Below are 14,542 nucleotides of genomic sequence, written 5' to 3'. Positions count from 1 at the left end.
GCCAAGAAAAAATATGGCCGTTTTTAAAATCTTCTACGTCTCTTTGCAACTTACGTTTTTTTTGTATTTCCAGTCTATATATCTAGTAATTATACCTCTATATAAATGGAATTAATTAAATGATTGTATGTGCTGATGAAGGGTTGAGAACCCGAAAGCTTCATTCATTAAATTTGGCGTTCTGTGGTGAACTCTTGTGTTTTTTGCTTATGAACTTTCTGACAGCATTTTCTCTTAAAAGATGTGCATGTTTCCCAGTTTGTTGTGGGTTAGTTCAAGTCACCCAAGATTGTACTGACAGGTTCAATGGAAAGTGACTCCAGTAGATTTAGGTATGGGGTATGGCTATCCTGAGCCATAGAGGGGAACCTATAGCTTGCAATCATGTGGCGGGACTTTGCTTATGTTGAGTTGGGCATGGAAGCTCAAGTGAGTCAAACTGCTTGACCAGTCTTGAGGTGTGACTATCTTTGATGAATATAGAGACACCTCCACCTCCTGTCCCTTCCTGTGCAGTAGGTGTTTTTAATGTGTGGAAGGCATTATCATCTTCACTGGTGGGATGCTCTTTATCTGTAACTACACAGGCATCTACATTCCCCAAGATGAGGAGAACTTGCAATGACTGGAGTTTTTTATTTAGAATCCTGGCATTGAGCAGTAATATCTTCAGGTTATCCTGGGCTGGCTTTGCTATTTTCGAAGGCTTATCATGTTGGCATCACCTAAATTTGCTTTAAGCCTAGTAGTAGGGAGTTCTAAAGTTTGAAAACACAGCAGGAATAGAGTGAGTCACCAGCAGTAGGAATAACTTTGGTGATGAGTAAAACTGATTTACTTTAAGACTATAGTTCCCTGGCTGGAGAAAACTATTTTATAGTGTTTTTTAGTGTCAGACAGCTTTCTGGTGTACCTGTTAGGTTATGGATAATAAGTAGCTGTGAACAGCTAAGATATTTTGGGAGCTCTAGCATCATAGTTGTTTTAAGGCTAAGCACTGTTGACTTTTTGTAAATAGATTGGTGGCAACCTTAGCAATTTTCTTCTAGTAACTATATAATTTCATTTTTAGGGTGTTAACAAAGGTTACTCGGGATATGGGAGGCATAAAGAAGAGATGTTAGTAAGTAGCTTGGTGCAAATAAAATTTTATAGTGCTACCAATGAAATAATGTCTGCTTCTGTATTAACCAAGTTTCAGATGTTGTTAACAGCTTGGAGAATGTGTAGATCAATTTTTTTAAATGCCCATCTATTGTGACTCCTTTTATTCTTGTACTGTTTCTATTTTGGTGTTATTTTACAAGAGTATTTTGAAAGATTGTTTTTGGTCTGAGAGCATTTTTTTTTTCTTTTTTTAGGATTTAGAAAAAGGTGAGATTTTCTTAGTCATGTTTCAGTGGATGAGAAGGAACCCTGGATGATGAGGTCATTACATTCTGAGAAGCCCAAGACAGAGAAGATGAAGACAGAGTCATCTGCATATTGTAATATGGTTGTGTGCTTGCAATTGTGTTATGTTTATTTTTACAAATATTGAGTAACAGTGGGGCCAAATACTGAACCCTCTGGGACTCTAATGGAAACAGACAGAGTGTGTAAAAAGTCCTGGAGAGATGTTACTACCTGCTGTCTTGTTTGTGAGACAGCAGTGGTACCATGACAGAGCTGAGTCAGAGAGTTCAAGGGGTGAAAGTTGTTTGAGCAGATTTTGGTAAAAGGTAGTGCAGAATGCTTTTGTTGGGTTAAGCAAAATAGATGCTAGTTAGCGGCCAGAATGTCTCGTGGTTTATGGTGTTTGTGAAACTGAGAAGGGCGATTATGGTACTATAAAACAATATAGGGTATTAGAGAGAAGGTTATCACTGATGAGGTATTTCAAGTGTTGTGAATGGATACATTTTTCCAGGGGTTTTGATAAAGGTATTAAGATGGCTATAGGTCTATAATTGATAAATTCTGTGGATGTGTCCCCTTTGTTTATAAGTGAATGGTTTATAATGATAGAGATTGGCTAGGTAAGGGAGCCTGCTACTATCATATCCTCAAATGGTACATTTCTGCTGCTAGGCAGTTGACTTTAGTGTACATAGATATTTTTTATAGTTGCTGTTGGGAACAACTGGAAAATAAACTGACCTGGGATTTTGAGTGAATGGGGTATCCTCGAGTAAAGAGGGAACAGTTTTTATAAAATGGGAATTGAATTGGGAAGAGGTGCTATTTTTGTGTTATCTGCTGTAGGTGAGGGTGTGTGTTGGATTGTCTGGGATAAAGACATTTACTAATGAAGGACCTGAAGTGCTTTGGATTGTTTTGATATTTGTGTTGTAGAAGTTGGTACTAGGATTGCTTGACTGATTTAAACTTGTGTTTAGTAAGGTTTCTAAGGTGACTGAAATGTTGATAGGCACTCTCTGTTTTGTTTTGATGCCAGTTTGTCCACGCCTTCTCTCTTAGGGCCATGGGCTGTTTGGTTTCTTTAGTTAACAATGGGGCTGGATTTCATTTAATTCTTTTTTGTACAAAGTGGTGAACGATGACTCAGTATATTAAGAAATGTTCTGTTAAAATTAAATATTGCTGTATCAAAGGATGTAGTCTTTAGAGATGACCAGCTGCAGTATCTTAGGCTATTGTTGAAAGTGTCCTTTGTGCTGTTGAGGCCAGGTTGCACTTCGTGAATCGATTATTGAGTTATACTTGTCTGCACTCTTTTTGTACTTTATCCTGCTGGGTACCAGTGATGTGAATCAGGAAGTAATCTCTTTGTACATGTCTTTAATTTAATGTTTTTCAACATTTTAATAACTGAAGATTACTGTCCTTTTTTTTTCATAGGATGTCTTAGGAAGAACTTGTCACAGTGAGTTGCATGAGCAAGCAGTGACACAGCTATGCAGTAACTTTCTACGTCCAAATTATGAACCGTGCAATACCATGACTTTATGTGTGCAATGAAATAAACATAATATACAACAAGGGATGTGCAGGCCCTTTTTGCAAAAACAAATAAAATCCTCTAGAACTAATATATCATACTAGCATTTGGAAGGTTATTGATTACCCTGGGAAATTAATTCCATTTTTACTTGTTTGATTCAGGACCATGCTGTTACTTGTTGAAGTCATGATGCTGTTGGTGAAATGCAAAGAACAATGATTCAGTTATCAGGCCATCTGAAGCTGCTTGGAAGATCATAATTCACAGATGAAACCATGAGCTTCATGTTACTAGAACTATTTTAGCAAGAATTTATAAAAACTTTAAAGGCAACAATGCTACAAAAATGTTTTCCAAAAACATCTTTTTGGCTGCAATTGAGAAATATTCCCATGTATTTCACTTATTTCTTTGAGGATTGAGGAAACTACATTTGTTTGTTTTTTTCTTAATTTTGATTCAAAAAGGTCTGAAATGTTATACACATATCTATCTTGCTTTCCTTTGCAAGGAAGTTAATAAATAAAGATATTTATAACATAACTTTACGTAATTTCTGATGAGATTAAAACCGTTTTCAATTAAGAAGACCAGAAGGAATCTGAAATCTTTTAATTGTGGGAATATGATTAGAATGACTCTGTTTCATTTTCAGTGTATTTTATACTCTTGTTGACTGGATTTGTTCCAGCTATGAACAAACTGCATATATTTATTTAATATACTTAGTGGTAGAATAAGCTGCTGTGCTCACATTTTTGTCTCACTTCCTTCTGTATAGTTTTTCACCAGTCACTTTGCAGTTCTCCTTTGGCTTCTCAACCAACACTATACATTTTTACTAAGGGCATGACATACCCCTTCGCTGGATATACAGAAAATACGTTTCTAAATATTAGTGGTACTCAGCAATAAGTAAGATATGCTTCTTGACCCTGGGTTCTGAAGATTTTCAGAGCAAGAATTTGTTTATTATTTCTTTAACCAGTGTTGTCCAAATGGGCAAGAATTACCCCTTTTCAGTGAAAAAAACTCCTTCTCTTTAAGATAGTAATCAAACTATTAGCACATGCAGTTCAAACTAGATAATTCTGTTACATGAACTGGTAAGAGTATATAAAATACCCCAAGGAAATCTGACAGTTATTAAGACAATGTATGTGTGATAAATAAGAAAACTGTATATAGGAGAAAAACAATTGTTTTATATCTATTCTTGGGGCACTATACTGACAGTAAGTGGTTAACGGGCTTGAACTGAGAATATATAGTAGATGGCTGTGAAGTAAGAGAGGGGGTAAAGGAGAGAGGAAGGTGAAGAAGAGGATGGTAAGGGAAGTAGATTAGTGTATACAGAGGTGACGAGCTAGAGACTGACAGTAGTTAGAACATAGGTAATGGAGGAAATGTTAAGAACAGGTTGTGGGAGAGGTATTAAAAGAGGGATGGTGGAAAAAGGATAGAAGTGAGTGTATAATATGCTTCTTCCTCCAGTGACATATGTCTGACAGGGAGTTTTAAAAAGCTTTGGCTAGGATTAGATTTGACATCCTTTCTGTCACTTTCCTTGATCTGGTAAACTGAGTGTTTTGAGATGGTCTACAGTCTAACTTTCAAAAAGAATGTCTGCCCCCCCCCCCCCATACACACACCATAATCATTTACCACACTGATACTTATCAACTATATTTTAAGTAGAATGTGTGTAATCCCTTCCTCTGTGAATGAGAGGAAGGAATGAAAAAGCATAGCCTATGGGGATGTGCTTACCCAGTGGTGGATAACATGTTAGTAAGTCTGGCTTATTACTGGAGTAAGGTTATTACTATCAGGAGCTGTATCCTTTCACCAGGGCAAGCAGCTTTTGTAAAAGTTCAGTATGAATGCTATTTCTTTGTAGCTGAAACCTCCCACCTTTTTTTTATTTACAGTTTAAAAGCCACGGCAATCATTCAACAGTTCCATTTCATTGTTACCTTACGATGTGCCTTTAATATTTAAAACAAATAGTTCAGAGAAACTTTGCTTGTGGTAGATACTTGTCACAAAAGTTCTTGATTAATCTTTTTTCCAAACTTTGAAACATTTAGTGGATATTTCACTCCTGAACTGTATTGTATCCAGGAAAACAATATGGAAGGTAAGAGAGCATGTAAAGGGGAAGGAGCAATTTATAAAAAATAAAAGCTTTGCATTGAAATAAAACTGCCTTGTTATGCTGCTTCAGACTTTACTGACATAGCCTGATTGAGAAGCTGTGAACCATTCACATAATTAGCAACCTAACTAAGATAATTTTGCCAGTAAGATTCTTGTTTCATTAACAATTTATTTTGATGGTCTGGAAAATGAATCATGGGCAATAAAACTATATGGGTCCTATCTGACTCTGGATGTTATGGTTCAGAAACAGGAAGACAGAAAGGGCAGCCCACTATGAGTGAAGCAGTGACAGCAGTAAGGTGTCGCTCCTCCGGGAGCATAAAATGCATGATAAAAGGTGCTGGTTGCCCTTCATGAGGATTGTCTCTTGACTACTACTGTTACTTTATTTTATTAAAACAGATTTTGACTACAAACATATCTCCATTTCCAGAAGAGAAGGCAGAAAAGAATAGAATTAAGGAAAATGTTCAAAGCAGCAGAATATGTTCATAAAATTGATGGGATTTGAACCTAGCACTCAGGTTGTAACCATCTATGCTCTACTGTCTAAAAAAGTACAATGAAAATTCTATATGTCTGTTTACCCTGGTAACAGGACAACACAGGTGTCAGTTTTCTAGACAGATTCCCTAGAAGGAAATAACAATAAATACAAAGGGTGACACAGCATGGGTTGTGCTACAGGAAAGAGCAGTGATAGGGAGTAATAACATTAACACTCGACCGGACATCCTGATATTTAAAGGTACAAAAGGTAACAATGAATAAACTTGTTAATAAAGGGACAGAACTTTTCTCATTTTCCTGATACAAAATGGCAGAGACGTTTTATGCTGTATCAATAGGGTAGCACAGGAAGTGACAATTTATCACATTATACTGTGACAGTGTTGACATTTGACAGGTTCTACACCCTGCAAGGGAGTGATCAAGGATCTTGAATATTGTCAGTATTATTGTTTCCTGTCACTGAACAGAAATGAGAGAAACACAGCCTGTGTATGTGTGTGTGTTTGTGTGGGTGGGTGGGTGGTTAGATATAAAAACTACAATGAAATGATGATTGAATTACAGGAATATGAATAAAAAAACAGCAGATGTATAACAGAGTTGAGGTTATGTACTGGCCCCTAAAAGAAATGGTGTAGAAGATTGCACAACATGACTGCAGGTGTGAGTAGATGGAACAGGTAGACATTAGAGGTATGGTAGCCCTAGAGTGACAAATTATGAGATATTAATAATGGAGAATGCCACTGAGATCAACACAGTATGATTAGCTGTAGTGGTGGTGTATATTAGGGGTAACACTGCACAAGACAGACCTCCATGTTCCATGGCACCAAGAACTAGAATGTATGCATATGTTGTAACACAGTAACAGATGGTCCCTAAGAAAAATGGCACAAAGTTGCACAGATTACAAAATAACACTGCATCTTTTGGGATAGGACTACCATAGACAGACCTCTGAATAACTATATGTGAGAACTACAGTGCATGAGACATGGGTTGCATAACAACAGAGAGATTTGCAATAGCATAGAATGTTATGCAGCATAATGTTGTATAACACTGTACTTGGCAAATGTCTTGAGACCAAATAACACTGGCATTTATATGGTCCAGCATGAGAAGGAATGCCATTAAGATGGTCAGGGCATTTTTCTTAGTCATGAGAAACAGGGTGAGCTGAACTTTGACTTCATATAAATATTGCAGCCCCCCCCCCAATTCAATGTCCTAAAAGCCACATAAGAGTATATTTGAATAGGAAATGCATTTGGACTCACCAGCATGTTATTTTCAGTGAGGTTCAGTTATAAGAAAGAGCAATTAAAAATCATCCAAAAAAAAAAAGAAAAAATATATACAGAAGGTTCCATCCCGAGGCTGTGATCTACAACCTGATTTTACTGTGAAAAGAAGCAGAATTGTCTGAAGCATAGTGAATACTTGTCTCTTCCTGCATGTTTTTATTAACACCTGTGTACCTTGCTGTACAGGGGATACATCTGCACAACTCTATAAAAGTCAGGGAGTTCACTGACAAAAAAAAGTTTTTCTTGGTAGGCATTTGCTGCACACTCATGTTCCTATCACATGACACCTGCAGTTTATTTGCAAATAATATGTCCTTTCTAGGTAGGCCAGCTATGATCTAGTATTTCAAAAAAAAAAAAAAAAAACGTCCTTCTCCCCTTGATTCAATCCTACTACAACACGATACTTCCTAGTAGAAAAAATACTGATCCCCATTCTACCTTTTCAAATGACAACTTCAAAACACCGTGAAAGTAGCAGACTCCAAATCAGACTTCAGACCAGTGACAAGTGGAGTACCACAGGGTTCAGTCCTGGTTCCTCTCCTGTTTGGTATCTACTTCTCTGAAGTACAGGCTAACACAGAAGGTCTTTGGCTAACTAAATTCGCAGATGACTGCAAACTAGGAGCCATAATCGAAACTCCTAACGATGTGGACATCCTACAAAAGGACCTCACTGAGACAGATGCCTGGTGTCAAAGACATGGTCTAAAGCTCAATGCCAAAAAGTGCATTGTCATCCCCTTTGGTGAAAACTCTGTACCCATGAGGTAGTCTACTTAACACCGAAAGTTTGATAAGAGACCTTGGGACACAGGTGGACAGTAGTCTCTCCTTTGATAATCACATCGCCACAGTGGTCAGGAAATCCTTCTACATGGCACACCTCATCACAAAAGGTTTCTCATCCAGAAAAAAAGAGGTCATTGTTCCCCTCTGCTCATCACTCATTAGACCCATTATAGAGTACAACGCCCCTTTTGGTATGTACCTCACAAGACATCTATAACAACTGGAAAGGCTGCAAAAATACCTCACAAAGAGGATTACTGGCCTCAAACAGATGCCTTATGAAGACCGTCTCAAAAAACTCCAGCTTTACTCCGTCGCATATCGCCTACTCAGAGGCGATCTCTGCCTAACATAAAAAGCTATGTCAAACCCAGAGCTGTTGGACATGCTCCACTTAAAGAAATCCCAATCCCTCTGAGCTACACACTCTAGGGACCTAAACCTTGTCACCACAATAAACAGAACATGCTGGAGGGATAGATTCCTGTCCCAGAGACTTCCCATACTCTGGAACAGACTACCTATCTATGTCAAACAGAGCTCCTCATTAACACTTTTCAAGAAAAATCTTGATGATTGGATGGGTAATAGGAAATTCAGCCCGGGGATCACTTCTGTGGTTTTGCTTGACAGGGGCACAGGAAAATAATTTTCTTGGGTGGCGAAAGCCAGGGCACCTTTTTGGCTAGGCTTGTATAGGCCCTAGGGCGAATAGCCTAGTACCTAACCTATGAACCTATGAACTATCTATGCAAAAGATAGTCTTTATTTGTTATACATGGAAATGATTGTGGGGGAGTTTCATAAACATGGCACACACTACGTAGGGCTAGTGAACACAACACCGTATGCATGATCTGACCATAAGAAACAGTTATGTTAACAGTGTAAGTGATGCACCATGTGGATTGAGCATACTACAGGGCAACTGGCAGGCTGTAGAACACAGATGCAAGCAGAACATTAGTGTGTGCGTGTGTGTGTGTGTGTGTGTGTGTGTGTGTGTGTGTGTGTGTGTGTGTGTGTGTGTGTGTATGTGTGCATGCATGTATACATGTGTGCATGCATGTGTGTGTGCCTGCTGCTGAAATGCATACTGGAGACTAGAGGATGGAGATTCAGTTCAATGTTCACTGAGCAATGAAATTCAAAAGTGGACCAGCTTGTATGTGAGGTGATATGGAAGCTCTGATTGGGAATGTTTGGGAATAGTGCCCCCTACCTTTATATGTCTGCTTGGACACATTGTTTGCTAGGGGCTAGGTATGCAGGAACCCTTAAGCACAGAAAATCTAATGGTGGCCAAAAGTGTCTGTAGATCACACCCACTGTAATAAACGCTCATCCCTTTTCTACTCCATGTAGATATGAGACTGCTTCCTGTCTGCACTAAATACACTGTACTAGACCATGTGCACCACTCTCTTACTGTGTGGCCTGCCTAGAGTATCATTATGCTATTACAAGTCATCGTGCCCCTGAGTTTCATAAAGGTCCCCATCGTTACTATTGTCTTGCTTATGCCATGATGACAATGGTGCTATCACAAGGGTATATATGTTGCAATACTCTGCATCCTTACTCTTACCATGGTTATGCCATGATGCCATGGTGCTATCATAATGGCACATAAGTTACCATTCTGTGAATCCTTACTGTTACTAAGATTACACCATGGAGTTATCACAAGAGTACATAGGTAGGGACAGTGATTTAGAGTTCTCAACAAGTGAAATTCCATTTTCATGAGATGAAATCCTGGAATTATCCCCATGACTTTTAAAGATCATCTGCAAGCCGAGAAAATCAAAGTAGCCTATCTGTTCTCAAAGTGCATTTCCTCTGTATTTGCTTGCTTTGGCTGTCCTTCTGTCATTTAAGTTTGCATTCTCACTTTTTTAAGGAAGATCTCTTCCAAAAAATATCCTTCATAAGCATAACATTCTCCACCCCCATTAATTACTATGCAAGAAATTCTGCTTCTTTGCTGATGTGCTGACATCACATCTGGATCAGCAGAGTCTATTACCTAGTCATTAAGAGAGAAAAGTGTGCAGACACAGGATTTTCTTTTTCAGGTAGCTTTGCTTGCATTTTTTCATCTATTTTCAATTTTATGATTAGTTACACAATGTTGGTTACTCCAGCGGGTCTATATTATAAGTTTGAAGTTTGAAAACTTTGAAAGTCGTATGATCGACATCATATGAGCGAAGTTTTCAAACATCGAACATTTCAACGGAGATCACCATAGGGAATATTTCCCTTCACTTCAATGTAGTGCGAACTCGGACTTGGTATATTTAAGTAGCGGAGGGGGGTGGGGGTGCAGGGGGGCTTGCCCCCCTGCATAGAGCATTCAGGTAGGTTGTTTTGTTTTTCGTTCGTTTATATTTTATGTTCGATGTTTGAAAAATTCACTCATATGGAGTCGATCATATGAAATTCAAAGTTTTCAGACTTCGAACATATAATATAGACCTGTCTGCAACTCCCTTGCATTCTGTCTTCCTTTTATGTTGAAACAAATATGAAAGCTGCTTCTGTTTCACTGTCATACAAGAACTCTTAATTGTCTATAATTTTGCCTAATATCACTGAATGTTCCCTTTCACCTGTCCATTACTTTTACAGAAATGCCCTGATTTTGCATCATATTTTTACCCTGTCCATCCCTCATAAAACTTTCAATTTCCTAGTAAATCACTGAGGATAAGATTCAGACACAAATGATAAATATTAGAGTTTCATAGGTTATAGTTCATTTTGCCTGGAAAATGCATCATGATGCAAAACCTGTTCCGTTAATAAATAGACATACGACACTCAGCCCATATGTAGCATTAATGTGATATTTACTTACTTACTTACTTACTTACAAACAAAAATAACAGAGGAAGTTAACCACTCACTAGTGGAGGAAGTGCTAGATCCAACTTTCCATCATCAAAGTGACCAGTGTGATGATACGAAGACAGGAAGTACTGCCCTCATAAGTCCATGAAGGGCCAAAGTTTGTGAGCAGGAAATAACAGTAAAATGAAACAATAGAATATGCAGTAAATTGGATTTGCAGTGGGGGAAACCATCCAGTCATCCTAGAAGAAAGAGAAAACTGCGGGTAAGTGCAAAAACATAGTTGCACATGATCTTTATAATTCCTGCTCTGCACCTTAATTTCATTATCATTTTCTATGTGTGTGTGTGTGTGTGTGTGTGTGTGTCTGTGTGTGTGTGTGTGTGTGTGTGTGTGTGTATGTATATGTGTGCATGTATATACATATATATATATATATATATATATATATATATATATATATATATATATATATATATATATATATATATATATATAGATAGATATCTGTGGGTTCCCTGCAAAAGGTTGAGGGTGTGTTTGGTCAACAGCTGTTTACTCGACTGCTTATAGGTTCATAGGTAGGCACTAGGGTATTGGCCCTGGGGCCTATATAAGCCTAGCCAAAAAGGTTCCCTGGTTTATTATTTTACTGTGCCCCGATCAAGCAGTGCCACAGAAATGATCCCCAGGGTGAATTTTCTATTTCCCATCCAGTTGTCAAGGTTTTTCTTAAAGACGGCCAATGAGGAGCTTTGCTTGACATGAATGGGTAGTTTGTTCCAGAGTATGGGAAGTCTCTGGGACAGGAATCTAACCCTCCAGCATATTCTGTTTATTGTGGTGACAAGGTTTAGGTCCCTGGAGCATGTAGTTTGGAGAGATTGGGATTTCTTTAAGTGTAGCATGTCCAGCAGCTCTGGGTTTGACATAGCTTTGTATGTTAGGCAGTGATCGCCTCTGAGTAGGCGATATGCGACGGAGTAGAGCTGGAGTTTTTTGAGACGGTCTGCGTATGGCATCTGTTTGTGGCTGGTAATCCTCTTAGTGAGGTATTTCTGTGGCCTTTCCAATTGTTGTAGGTGTCTTGTGAGATACATGCCAAATGGGGCTTTGTATCTATAATGGGTCTGAAGAGGGATGAGGAGAGAGGAACAATGACCTCCTTTTTTCTAGAGGACAACCCTTTTGTGAGGAGGTGTGCCACGTAAAAGGATTTCCTGACTACTGTGGTGATGTGGTTATCAAAGGAGAGACTACTGTCCACCTGTGTCTCTAGGTCTCTTATCACACTTTCAGTGTTTAGTGAGCTACCGCCTATGTGATAGTTTATGGGTACCAAGTTTTTCTCAAAGGGGTGACAATGCACTTCTCGGCATTGAGCTTGAGGCCATAACTTTGATACCAAGCATCTGTCTCTGTGAGGCCCTTTTGTAGAATCTATACATCATTAGGTGATTCTATTATGGCTCCCAGTTTGCAGTCATCTGCCAACTTTGTTAGCCAAAGACCTTCTGTGATGGCCTGTACTTCAGAGAAGTAGATTCCGAACAGGAGAGAACCCAGGACCGAACCCTGTGGTACTCCACTCATTACTGGTCTGAAGTCAGACTTGAAGTTGGCTACTTTTACTGTGTCGGTTCTGTCAGCGAGCCAGTTGGCCACCCATCTTGTGACATAGGGATTTATGCCCAGTTTGTGAGTTTATCTATAATTCCAGAGTGGGGGATAGCATCGAAAGCCTTGACGAGGTCAAGATAGGCTGTGTGCACTACCTTGCCCTCATCTGTGGCACTAGTGACTTCTTCAAAGAAGTCAATCAGGTTTAGTAGACATGATCTACCTTTTACAAACCCAAACTGAGTGGGGTCCAGGGTTTAGAGGTTACCTATGTCTTTGTTTATAAGCTCCAAGATGATACGTTCCATGGCCTTGCAGACCAGGCTCGTCAGGCTAATGGGGCGATAGCTTCCAGGGTCTGAGGTGGCACTCCCTTTGTGGAGTGGGATAACCGTCGCTGTGCTCCACTCAGTAAGGACATAGCCTTTGGTGAGGCTGTGATTGAACCTGGTACTTAGGTGGGGTGACAGTTTGTTCTGTACTTTGTGCAGTACGCAGCCTGGGATGTTGTCTGGTCACATGGATGCTGTGTTCTTGGCTTTGGAGAGTGCGGTCTTTACTTGTTCATCCATGATTTCAGGGGCTTTGCATTCTTCTGTTATTAAGATGGGCCCTTTGGAGGGTGAGAGGGGACTAAAGTTAGCACTGAACCTATCTGCCAGGATGTTGGCAATATTGGTTGGTTCTGTATATTTAGTGCCATTGTGCTGTAGCTTAGAGAATATTTGAGTGTTGCCCTTGAGATTCTTGACATTGCTGTAGAATGCTTTGTGGTTGTCTTTGGAATCAGTGACGATTTTATTTTCATAACTGGTTTTGGAGGATTTTATGAGGGATCTCAGCTTTTTGCTGAGGCTGACCAGGGAGTTCCTCCAATCTTGGGATTTTACTCTTTTTTGCAACAGCTTCTTCCTTCTGTTGTAGAGTTTGTTTATGGCAGGGGACCACCAGATCGGCCTCCTTTTTTGGAGGATAGGGTCTTGGTTCTGTTGGGGATGGCACGATCCATGCACTCGTGTATGTGCTTATGCAGTGCATTTGTGTAAGATTCAGCAGTTGTACCTCTATTTTCCATCTGCATGGGTGTCATGAAGTTTGCCACTTCTATCTTAAGAAGCATGAAGTTGGCTGTGGAGTAGTTTTTGATGGTGGTTTCCTTAATGGGGGATGGGGGTGGGATATGGATGTCTAGGGTGATTAGCTTGTGGTTGGATCTAACCAATGAGGAGTTGACCTCTGGCATGGAACCTTGGTTACCTATATTGGTAATGACCAGGTCCAGGATATTGCTGCCCCTGGTGGGGGTGTGGACAAGTTGATCCAAGGCATTGGAATTTATGAATTCCAGAAAACGTTGAGCGAATGAGTTGGTACATGAGTAGTTGATTGGTTGACTAAGCAGCTAGCCAACATGTGTCCAAGACTGCACAGTTCCCAAGGTTGGGGAATATGCCCTTACCCCATATTTGTGCAATCTCATAGTTAGTATATATAACTAGCAGAATATTGGGACACATCCCTCTGGGGGGGGGGGCAGGGGGGGCTTGCCCATGAAAATAATTATTTTTTTGTTCGTTTTAAATTTTGCATGCACTGCCACTGTTTTTCAGTGCATGCATTCTGGCATGTCAGTGCCTGCATTGTTGACATCACCATTTTGCCAGTTGACATTAGGTGACTTTGATTTTATCTACTAGATACACACACACACACACACACACACACACACACACACACACACACACACACATGCACATGCACACACACACACACACACACACACACACACACACACATATATATATATATATATATATATATATATATATATATACACACATGCATATATGTCTAAATAAAATATATATACATGTATGTATATGCACAATTAAAGCAGATTCTGTATACAGAATACTCAGTAAAGTAAAAAAAAACAGGTTGTAGCAAATGTGGCAAATTTTCTAAAATCAATGCAAGTCACAGTGTTAGAGTCCCATTTCCTAACTGCCAATACATATTCATATATCCTTCTGTTTAATATGCACATAGTTTTTCCTATATAAATAACCTGGACATTTTTCACAACAAGCTAAATACACCAGTCCAACTGATTCACAACTAAACTAGATTACAGAGGATCATTCCATTTGTCCATTACTACATATATGCACATTATTAAAAGCACCATCAGTAACAATTGAAAAATTATCTTAGGCAATAGGACTTGTTGGCCGCACAGATTTGTGTCCAGAGACTCCCCCTTTTATGGAATAGACTTCCTCTCTACTTCAAGCAGAGTACCTCATTAACTCCTTTTAAGTGCAACCTGGATAACTG

The sequence above is a fragment of the Protopterus annectens genome, chromosome 12.part0 (genome assembly GCF_019279795.1).
Source record: "Protopterus annectens isolate FY-2018-M chromosome 12.part0, PAN1.0, whole genome shotgun sequence".
NCBI lineage: Eukaryota > Metazoa > Chordata > Ceratodontiformes > Protopteridae > Protopterus > Protopterus annectens.
This window is presented reverse-complemented; position numbering follows the sequence as displayed.